Raw genomic sequence first — 12,355 nt, forward strand, 5'->3', positions numbered from 1 at the left:
GTGGTTTAAAGGCACAAAAATTTTAATGATTGCTTCAGAATTACAAAAATACAAATCTATTTTATGCCTACTTGGTTTAAGTAATCAAGCTCTCCATTAAATCAAAACATATTGGAAAATATTCAGTAAGAATGAGATATGTTGCATATACATCAATTCTACATTGACATCAGTAATTTTTCATAAACTTGCTCTCTGACATTATCCAGAAAAGTCTGTCTAATCCAAGAAAACATAAATAGAACTTCAATGATTATGAGGATGCTAAGCATCATCTGATACCGCTCAAACAAAGCAGCCATGAAAATAAGTATTATAACACATGCCTGTGGTTGACAAAAATTATGAAGTTAAATCTCCAGTATATAAGGCTGTATTCAAATGAAAATCAGCATATTTTGCCTCTCAACGATCTCCTGCAAGACTTTTTTTGGTCATCTTTTTGCCAAGGAATTCAGAACATGTTGGCCACAGACAACTGTTTGTGAAACCTTATATTATCGATAAATAGAACAATAAGAGAAGAGTTAGGCAGCCTGAAAGAGAATAAAGAGAATCTATAAATTCCACAGGGCATATAGAATTTTTGTATATAATCTTTGCAGCCTGTTGAAAGCTAATGTAAAATTGTCTGGGGACAAGTTCTAAAACAGATTTCTTCTTTTGAGTTGTTTCTTTTAGATGTACTCTTATATGTGATATGAGAAATAGTAAAGCATTCCTGAAAAGATAATTTGGTGATACAAAAGACACCGACCCCTGAAACAGGCCTTTTAATGCTTTCAATGGTTTCCCATGTGGAGTCATGCTAGAATTACCCAGGAGTTTTTTGGGTTGTTTTTTTTTTTAACCTCTATAGCTCTGCTCTCAGGTGAACATGCAAGTTTCTCTTGGCAAGAAATGAGAGTTTGAAAAATTCCCCAGTCCAAACACAGCACGTTGATGACAACCCCTTTAAGGAACAATCAAAAGTTGAAGGCATTGTCTAATTTGCTTGCAATTAAAAAAAATTATTTTCAGGGAGCCATCCATAAAACCTTGTTTACAAAACTAATCCTCAAATGGAGAATGAATCAATTTTTAGTTCACAGGTTTTAAAAATTAACAATTATTAACAGGGCTTGGGTGAGTTTCGTTATACGCTTAGTCTAACTTCCTTATTCTTCACATAAAATTTCATTGGGACCCTTCATGAGTGACAAGAACAAACATCTCAGCAATGCACAAGCTCATCGGAGAGCTTTTAGTACCCTCTCATTCCACACTGCAAAGTGTTTGTTCTAGATAGAGAAAACCATGTTTAAAAGGTAACTCTTCAAATCCTTAACGTTATGCTTTATCCCACCCCTCCCACTCTGTGCAATCAGGAAAAAGCACCCAGTTTTCATTGTATGGCCAATACCAGCAAACACCACTACTAGGAAATTTAACTCCAACAAGTATCACAGCTATTCTTCAAGAACAGATACAAATTAACTTAGATACAGACAGGAAGTAGCAAAGACATTTAAAGCTAGCATCTGAATATGATGCCATGATGGTCTACAGTGTGAATCTCTTTTTCTGTGTGAAATGCACCATATTTATTAAGAAAAATGAGAGCTTTAGTTCTGCATCATGTGTCACTATCTAGAAAACACAAGCTTGGGCATTAGTTCATGAAATCTCCCAGTTGTGTCAAAGTAGGACATACCATTTTCATTTTGCATCTAAGGAAGAGGTTATGAGACTTACTCAACGTAATATAGCTAAGTGGTGATAGGGGTCCCATAATCTATTTTATTTTGGTCCTCTGTTTTTTCTCTTCACGTCTCTGGACATACATTTCTACATCTCTGTAAAGTTCTCCATATTGGCTATCATTTTCATGAGCCCCTAAGTGATTTGAGGACAAGAATAAATTATTAATAAAATTAACTCCCTCTTTCCTCCCTTTTTTCCTACCTATTCCTGTTTCATACAAATACATATGCATATACATATATATACATACATAAAAACACACATATATGAGGTCTGTCCAGGAAAAGTCCAACCATTGTTAATATAACGAGAGTGGTTTGGACATTGATGTAACCTGGCAGTCAAGGACAGTGGACTGGAATGTGCATGCGTGAACAATGACGACTTCACTGTACTAGTCAGTGGGAGCAGTAGATGTCACTGAGTGAGCATGTGTGCTGTGTGGCCATCATATTCAAAATAACTGAACAAGTAGAGCAACGAATCTGCATCAAATTTTGTGTTAAGCTTGAACATTCCTCCATGGAACTATTTGTATGATTCAGAAGGCCACAGCTATGGGCAAAAGTGATTGGCAACTTCATAATGACAACCCATTCGTGCATCACGTATCATGCAGAGATTTTTTGTGAAACATCAAATCATCCAGGTGACTCACTCCCCTGTAACCTACATTTGGTGCCCAGTGAATTCTGGATCTCCCCAAAACTAAAATCACCTTTGAAAGGGAAGAAATTTCAGGCCATATATGAGAGTCCAGAAAATAGAGCAGGCAGCTGATGGCAATTGAGAGAACGGTGTGAGGCCCCAAGGTACCTACTTGTAAGGGAAATGAGGCATCATTGTTCTATGTACAATGTATCTTGTATCTAGTATCTTCTTCTATAGATGTCTCTATTTTTCATATTGCATGGTTAGATACCTTCTGGACAGACCTCGTATATGATTTTTTTTGTTCTAAACTCTTCTCTCCTCTTTAAATACAAATCAGTGACCCCAATATCTGCAGCCCTAAAAGTAAACACATGTTGACAAACTAGTTTTCTATGCCTTTATTAATTTATATGTACATGCACACACACCACACAGACATACACACATAAAAAAAATCTTGTCCTCCATTTTTGACAAGAAGTGCATACATATGCCTCTGTATTTTTTATTTTTTTAGTCAGTAATACCACAAAGAACATAATTCACTCATAGATCCCCTCCTTCATGGCAGTCATTTGATTCCGCATCTTGCTACTGTGAACATTGTCATAATAAACAATTTTGTGCATATATCTTCATATGCTGCTGCTTATATTTATGTGACATAAACTCATGGGGCCAAAGTTTATGAGTATTTTCAATTGTAATACATTTTCTGGTTTACTTATTTAAAAACCTTATAACTTAATATCAGCAATGTAAGAAAAATAGCATTTTCCCTAAAGCAAGATATATTTTACAGGGATTCGAATTGACACACACACACGTACACATGTGGTTATTTGTATTACTAAGCAAATACATCCTAAAACATGCAGGTTCCTCTCAGGAAGCTCCTGCACTCACCCTGTAAGGTAGGAAGAAGATCTGTGAGAGAAAATCCCACGCTTTGGGCACTGTGACATATGGCACCGTTCTGTGGACGAAGGCCCAGAAAAGAGCCTGGATAAGATCGGCACGGCTCCGGGACAGCCGCGGAATTTCATTAAGGTCCTGCAGAACCCAGCCACGGATACTCCGCACTGACAGCAGTGCTCTGGAATGCACTTCTCCTTCTGATTCACCATCCAGGTCCTTTTCATGCAGTTCTCACTCTCTGGCTAGGATCTCCTGGCATTTCCCATGCATCTCAAAGATGGTTCCCATTACCCTTCTGATCACGAAATTGTCATTCTGAACATGTGCCCTGTACAGCTAACGCCATTCAAGAGTGCATAAATATTTTAACACATCTTTGGTGATTTTTTTTTCTCTCAGTGAAACATAGATTTATGACATAAGGCAATGAAAAAGAAAAAGTTTTGCCGAAAGTGTGAAAAATTGGTTGATAATTACTAGAGTCTTTACTGCTACTGAATCATAAGCTTTCTTAAAAGTCCAAAGAAAGTATTAGTTCATAAATGCTCTGCCTAGTATTTTTTAATCAACAACTACTGCCCTGTGACACTTCAACTATCCAAATTCGGCTACTGCCCTCCAGGTAAGTATCCAAAAATCTATTAACATTTATTGAACAGCAAAACTCAGCCCTAGGACACTGAGAAATCACAGGGTTGGCTTCTATAGAATGTCATTTAATGTGTCTACCTGCTGAAATCAAATGATGATAAGTAAGCTTCTATTCCTTGTCTATCTTACAATAGCACTAAAGAAAATTTCCTCACTTCTTTGTTTATAAAAATCACAAATAATGTCAGGGTAGACTTCAATGAACCCCAGAACCTTCAAAATTGAAACAACAAATAGATATTTTCAATGCAAAGAGGTGGTGTTGAAGGGAGGGAAACTTTGTAGTTGGCCACCTTCAACGTGTTACTTTGATGTCCTTTCTTCTCCAGGGTGAGAAACACCTTAGTACTTTAATATTCTATATAAATGGTACTATCCAGTTAATTATTACTGTGACTCTCAAATGAGTTTTCTCCAAATTTACCACACCTCTCTATCTCTCTCATTTTAAAAGTCTAGAATGGGAGTATTATGATATGAAGTAAATATTCTAATATATTAGGTTGGTAACTCTTGGTTTCCTTTGGTTTTGTTTTTTGTTTGTTTGTTTGTTTGCTTTTGCAAATGTATATGTTCAGAGAGGGAAATAATTTCCAAGATGTTACTGGATATAAAACTCTATGATTTTAATTCCCTTATTATCCTCAATGACATTTAAAACTAGTAACATTTAAAAAGAGGATGTTAACTAGTTTAGCATAGTTAATGTGACAATTTAAACACAATCACAATCTTTTTTGCCCAGGGCTATTAGCACCAGATCACCTACCAGAAGGCATGGGTCTTGGGATGTGATCTAGCAAGATTGCAAACTTAGAGGGTGGATGGAAAAGCAAGTTGTAACTTGATGTCCAACCCTCCTTCCTGGAGGGAAACTCCCTCTCCATTTGCTGCTCTAGTGCTATTTTTCTCCCTGCTTTTTTACTTCCTGTTTTTGATAAAACAAAGAGATGTATGTTTCTATGAACAAAGAGCAATGTAAAGCATCTGTATAGTATTGAGCAAAACTGATCACAGCATCTTAACTGCTGAGATAGTTTAATTCACTTGTTTTAAAGTGAACACTATATAACAATTTGGGACAATAATAATGATGACTTAAGTTTCATTGAAATATAATTTCATGATTTGTAAATGAGGGCTCTTTGACAAAACATTCAAACTAAAAGATTCAGATTAAGCCAGAATTTTTCAATGTACTTTACATGTCTTATAACATAAAGGATTTGGAAAACCACCTAAGGTGACTTGACTTTTATGGTATTATCAGACACAAAGTGTCTATGACAGGCATAGATAAGAGGGACAATTGTATCCTCCAGACTTCTTCATTGGTGCCCAGTACTTCCTGGCTATTGAGGACATTAAGTCCTCAAAAAATTTTCCAGGTTTGTTATCAGAAAAATTCTATTCGCAGGTTTATTAAGTACATTGGTATGAAAGTCTCCAGAAATAATTCAATTTATGCCTCAGCACCTGAGAGAATACTAGAAACATAGCTTCCTGTACTCATTGAAATTGTCATGGCCTGCATTTAGTAATTTGCAAATCTAGTAGCTATTGTAGTTTTGTTTTTCTCTGTCTAGCAAGGATAAATGTCCTATTCTATGATACATAACCTTGATTTCACTCCATAGCTGAAATTATGGTTGTTAGTGAGAGATGAATGAGACAGTGTTTAATATCTGCTTCTAATCAGCTTTTGGGGCAGAATCATTCAGTCAATCAAATATTTCTGCAAATGTATAGCCAATGTTTACATGCTAAATTTTTTTTTGAGAAGCCAGAGGTACATCATCAATATGTTAATTCCCGTTTACCTCCACATTTCCTGAAGCTGTGTTATAACACAGAATGTTATTTTGGAGGGGAGAGTGCTAATTTTAGCCTACCTAAATGTATGTTAGCAAAAAGAATATGTGTACTTCAACTCCAACCTGTTTATGAGCATTTTATATTGAGTAACTGTGACATTCCTCAAAATGATAAAAAAAATTATAACAAAATTGTAGCTAAAATATCATGAGGGATCCTAAGAAAAATAAATCTGTGTATCCAGAGATGAAAACAACCTCAAGCCATGAGCAGCTTGTGTTTATAAAGAAGAAGTCATACCACAAGGCATGACTGCTTATCCTTTTGGTAAATTTAAATACAGTGGATGAAGTGGAAGTTATAAATAAAGTCAACTCTATTCAGTAAAAAAAATAAATAACCCTCATTAACAAATCTTTACTTGAAAATATTAATTCAAGCTGGCTGGGAGATGGAACATTTTACCTCTTATTTTAGGTAAACTCTTGGCAATAACAGGAAATAAGAATGTCAGCATTTCAGTAAAATAGTCATGGCCACAGAAAGATGAATAGTAGTTCAGAATTTACTTAATGTCATCACAAAACAAAATCTGAGCATGATAGGAAGAGACATATTCTTGTGCTCACATATGCATATCTAATAATAGGTTGTATCCCAACCACAAGTCTGCCCACATTTAACTCCCTTCTTCTTGGCACACAGAGGTCCTTGAACAATGCTCTGAGCTGACTGAAGTTAGTAGTCCATATCCTGGACTACTGCCTCCTTCTTTGTCCATTCCCTTCTAGGTATTTCTCTTTGGCCCCACCTACCCTTTTAACCTATCTCTACAGCAGCTTAATGTAAGGTGAAAGTCCATGATAAAAGTTGAAAACTTGGCTTTTATTATGAGGAAATACAAGCTATATACCACTTCCCAAAGACCATTCCATGAAACGCTAGTAAGTATGCTAAAAACAAAATGAGCCCATAAAAATATCAGAGTGAAAATATCTCCTATTAAAATTTACCATGTTTCTTTGCTAAAGAATGAATAATAACTTTTTCCATGCTAAAGTGAACTGTGACCTCAAAGAGAGGTATGTAGTAGGCAATGCTAACTAATTTCACCATGGACCTTTTCTTTTTTAATTAAGCTCATATTTTCACTTGCCGAAACTACTGTTCTCATGAAACCCAGTTTTGAGATTGTTAAAAGGAATGGGAGAAGCCTAACGTGGGATTTGGGATAGCAGCGTTTGGGCAAAGACGGGTATTTTCATGAGGAGGGCAGACACAGATGCCCTATGATCCAATCTGTAGATCTGCAATATCCATTCAAAAAAGGGAGCAATACGTGAAAGCAAATCAGGCCAGACACGAAATAGAGCCAGCACACAGGGGAGGCAAGCGAAGCACCCTGGGTGCAAAATTTAAGGAGGCATGTGGAGGCAGGAGTCTGAGAATGAGTATTTCTTCAGACTTCATGCTAAGCCACTGCACTCAACCCATCCCATCCCATCCCAGTTTGGGGCCTTCAGAAAAGACAGACCGTTCCACTTAATTGTTGTAGGATAATTTTGCCTACAAAACTTCAGAACTTTATTATTATATTGTGTAACAATTTTTTAATTAACTACAGATATAATAAATTTCCTTTAAAAAAATGTCAAGAAATATAGAAGTATATAAAATAAAAAGTGAAGTTCTCTCAACCCCACAATTCTACTCTTAGGTATATACCTAAGAGAAGTGAAAACAAAACTTGTACATGAAGGTTCATTGCAGTACTATTCTTATTAGCCAAAAAATAGAAACAAAGCAGTTAATTAATAAAAAAAAAATGTGGTATGTATAGCCATACAATGGCATAATATCCACTCCTAAAAAGAAGTAAAGTTCTGACACATGCTAGCTACATGGATGGATCTTAAAAATACAGGCTAAGTGAAAGAAGGAAGACACAAGAGGTCACACCTTATATGACTATTTATATGAACTGTCCAAAGAAATAAAATTCATACAGACAGAAAGTAAACTAATGGTTGTCAGCGCATAAGGGGTGGATGGAGAGAAATTCGGACTGAGTCCTAAGAGATATGGGATTTCTTGTTGAGGTGACAGAAACGTTCTTGTATTAGATAGTGAGGATGTTTATACAATACTGTGAACATACTAAAACCCACTGGGTTGTACATTTTTAAATGATGTAGTATATAACATAAGAAGTATATCCCAATAATAATAATTAAAAAGCTAAAAGGGGCAAGGGGCTGTACACCTTCCCTTTTTACAGCTAGCATTTATAGAATACCTATTAAGTGCAGGGCACATTTCTAAATGTTTTATATCTTTAACTCATTTAATCTTTACAACAACCCAGAGGCATCTTTTAAAGATAAGTTGAGGCATCCAGGGGGTCAGGTACTTTGCCCAAATCCTGCAGCTAGCCAGTGGCAGAGGTGGGCTTATAAGAGCAGTCTGTCTTCAAAGCTCAATGCCCACTAACTCCTAATGAGTAATAATCATTAAAACTGGAGGTATATCCTTCCAGATGATTTTCACTGAGAAAGTGCAAGTGCATATGCGTGTGTGCTTGTATGGAGAGAGAAAAATTACACACACAGGATTGTATAAAGGTCAGAAAACTGCAGTCCACAGGCCATATCAAGCCCCTTGTCTGTTTGTAGACACAGCCCATAAGGTAAGTATCAAAAAATGGGTTTTAGATTTTTAAATGATTGAGAAAAAGGGAATAAAAAAGAGCAGTATTTCATGATACATGAAAAGTATATAGAATTCAAATTTCAGTGCCCATCAGTAAAATTGTATTGGGACACAGCCATCCTCATTTATTTACATTTGCACTGTGGCTGCTTCTGCCCTGCAAAAACAAAGCTGGGCCGTGCTGACAGGCAGACAGTATGGCCCTGCAAAGTGCTGAATGTTCTATCAGGGCCTTCACAGAAAAATTGTACTGACCCTTAGATTTCATCATATATGATACTCTAAAACTTCCTTTCATCAGATTTCCTACAGATGGTTGCAAAATATAAGTGCACCTAAAATCATTAAACCTTTCCCCTACTGATGAAAATGTCATATCCTTTACCAAATTGCTCTCAAAAATGGTTGTATTAATTTCTCTCTTAATGGAACGCACCTGGGTTTTGAGAAGTTTTACGCCTGACTCGCCCGAATGCAGGCTCTTCCCTCTGCTGCCCAGTAGCCACTTGACATTGATGCTGAGTCCTGAACTGAGCCACTCTCTTGGGCTGCATGGTCAGGTCAAGGTTGCACAGATTGGATAGAGGAACCCATCTCTCATTCTTCTAAACTATCTTACCTTCCTAGCTTTTGCCTATTATCCAAAAACTTCAGTTATTTAATAAGTAGCTGGAAAAGTGGAAGAAGGGTTACTATTCTTTTTTGTCCCCCTGTAGTGGATATTGTGAGGGGCCACTGTCCCTTCTCCATTGCGTTGAGACATTTGTTCCCCTCCTGTTGTCAGCTCATGACTTTCCATTGTTTCTCTCTTTGGGAATTGCCTTCAGCTGAATAAAGTCATCCTGCCTAATGTAATGTCCCCCTTTCCATAAGCAAATCTATCCAATCACTAGTCAATGCAGAAATACAAAAGCCCATCCACCTTGACTTAAGGCAGCACAATCAGAGAGAGCCACCTGAGCTCCAGAGCTCCCTGCAGAATCAACGAAGGCTCAGTTAAACTTAATCATAGTGAGACATCTCCCCAATTCTTCTCACATCCCAAAGTTTTTATCCTGAGAACATTACTCCATTAATTGTCTATAATCAAATCTGCATCTTAGAGTCTGTTTCTTCACAAAACTGACCTAAAACACTCCTCTCTAACTCTTCTCAAAGGAAGAGAGATATGATATTTGATATGATGCCTGAGTTAGGAGAGGAAAGTGAACTCACATGGATCAGCCCCTTCCTCTCTCTTTCTAGGCCAGCACCCGTACAGGGGAGTGCATGCTTTAGCTGCTACTGCCAATTGTATGGTAAGCACACCAGGGTCACACTTCAGATAATGTTTCTCAGATTTCTTTTCACAGTAAAGATGCTCTAAATTTTGTGACAAGGAAGATGTCTATGGGAACCTTCTCTGAACTCTAAGATTTTCCCTAGAGATGGATCTCCCAGAATCTAACTTTAGCTCAAGATACTACAAAGTCCTGTTGTAAGAGTAAGCCTAATTAATCTAAGATCTCCAATTTAACCTGATCAATGATTACACAATGATCAATTATTATACTAATAATTTGACCTTTATCTCATTGATTTCATTGTCTTTGTTTTCTCATTTGGGTCAAAACTATGGGACAAGGATGAATTATGATCACCATCCTAAAACCACACTAACAAAGAGTAGCATTGCATACATACAACAGGTATATATCCTCTTGTCATTATTAACTATTCATAGTCTAACTTAACAGTCTAAATGAATAGTAATCTAGTTTACATACATATTCAGGGAGATGCTGCTGTAGCAATTCTTTGGGGAGGAACTGGGTATTTACAATTTAGGCAATTTTCAAGTAGAAAAACTAAGTCTATTTCCTTATCTGTAAATGAATCAAAGAAGACCTATTTCGGAATTAGTTTAAGAATTATGAGCAACAGTATGTATAAAGTACCTCTGGCAATACCTTATAGAGTGGGTACTCAATAACGTAAATTTATAGCTCAGAGAGAACAAAACCACTAATTCCAAAAGGTAGGAGGATGATTTCCATCCCCCCAAAAATTATTTAAAGCTGAAATTCTGAACAATGAGCAAGTGAATCAGGCTTACACCCAAGTTGACAACTACAAATATAACGGAGAATTAGAAACAAAGAGCAACAAGCGATCACATCCATTTTCTATCTTTATGCTACAGAATGGACAGAGGGAATGCTTTGGATTCAATGTTTTTGTCCCCTTAAAATTCATAGGTTAAATCCTAATGCCCAGTGTGATAGTATTAGGAGGTGGGGCCTTTGGTAGGTAATTAGGTCATGAGGGTAGAGCCCTCATGAATGGACTTAGTGCTTTTATAAAAGAGATGCCAGAGAGCTACCTTGTCCCTTATGCACTGTGGGGAAACATTGAGAAGACAGTGTCTGTGAACCAAAAAGTGGATCCTCACCAGGCACTGAAAGTGCCAGAACCTTGATCTTGGACTTCCCAGCTTCCAAACCTGTGAAAACTAAATGTTGTTTAAGCCACCTAGAGTATGGTATTCTGTTATAGCAGCCCAAAGTGACTAAGAAAGGAGAGAACATCCCCTTTGCCTACTAAGGACACTGTTAACTCTGGCCACACAGGTACCATGTGAGGAAGATAGGAAAGAGCTTCCAGAAATTGGCTACCCGTGATGGCAGCCACCAAACTGGAAATCTATTCAGATTTAGCCTCAGGCATCCAACAACTCAAGAGTCATCTTCATTCTGCTAGTATGTAGTTAAGAAAGAAAGGAAGCCTGTGGTAGTTTGCCCCATCACATTCTCCCCTCCTAGAGAGAGAGAACCAAGTCTCCTGGTAGTTTGTTTAGAAAAGCAGTTTGAACCTAGAGACCCATTAGGAAGCTGAAATAGGTGAGGCCAGGCAATGGCCCAAATTGGAAAACTCAGTGCAGAACCAGTAACTAAAGTAAGATTCTTCCACTCACGTCAGAACGAATGCCACTTGATGCTGGGCATTTATTACTCTGGGGGGGGTCCTCTCCTGTGAGCCAACACTCACTTTAAAAATCCTGCACACCACAGAAAAACTAAGAAAAGAGTGAGTTTCTTTAAATTTCTGGAGAGGAAGTTCTAATATGTCACAAAGTTTCCCAGGGAAAGAACCTGGGACGAGAGGTGAAGGTGGGTGACTTTGAAATGTAGACTCTGGGGATATAATCACTGCCCTGATTGGTCTTGTTTAGCTTCTGATGCCTGTGATTTTGTGAATGCAGAACTGCTGATGCTGTTAATATGACTAGTCTGTTCCAAAAGCTAAGTTCAAACATTTAACACCATGACGTTTCCAGAGAGGAGAGAAATGCTCTGTGAATAAATATTTCCCTTATCATTTTTACCAATCTGTTGAATATAAACTTTATAGTAGTTTTATCAAGTCAAAGAGAAGGAGAGAAAGAAAGAGAGAAAAGAGGAGGAGAAGAAAGGGAGGGGAAAAAAAGAGAAGGCAAAGAAAGGGAAGGAGAAGGAAAATGTTTTTTTAAAAAATACACTTCCTCATCTTTTTCAAACAGTAGACCATGGCTACATTCCAGAAAGTAGTTTGTTTTATAAATCTCAATAAAACCTAACAAAAAAGAAGAGAAGGAAAAACTACTGAAACATACTATTTATGATTGCTGTTAGGCATTACATACAGTATAAAGCGCAGAGACGGGAGATTTAAAGAATAGACTCAACACTTGATAAACATAAGGCACCAGAGATTCCAGTCCAAAGGAACTGATCATAGCCTAAGAGATGGTAGAAAAGTTCCGAGACCTTTCCCAGGCTGTTCTCCGTGAACTAGTCATACCAGTTTCTGCAGGAATGCAGGAACTGTTGCAAAAATGGTTAGGTTC

At 37.2% G+C, this 12,355-nt stretch overlaps 1 protein-coding gene across 2 annotated transcripts in view; it reads right to left on the bottom strand.

The window, feature by feature from the left end:
• Positions 1 to 12,355, bottom strand: part of VGLL3 (vestigial like family member 3) — a 44,003-nt gene that overhangs the window by 8,781 nt on the left and 22,867 nt on the right. The gene's annotated exons all lie outside the window — the stretch shown is intronic.

Source organism: Pteronotus mesoamericanus, unplaced genomic scaffold (assembly GCF_021234165.1).
Source record: "Pteronotus mesoamericanus isolate MK-2021 breed Mesoamerican mustached bat unplaced genomic scaffold, CSHL_Meso_final contig_82, whole genome shotgun sequence".
Taxonomy (NCBI): Eukaryota; Metazoa; Chordata; class Mammalia; order Chiroptera; family Mormoopidae; genus Pteronotus; species Pteronotus mesoamericanus.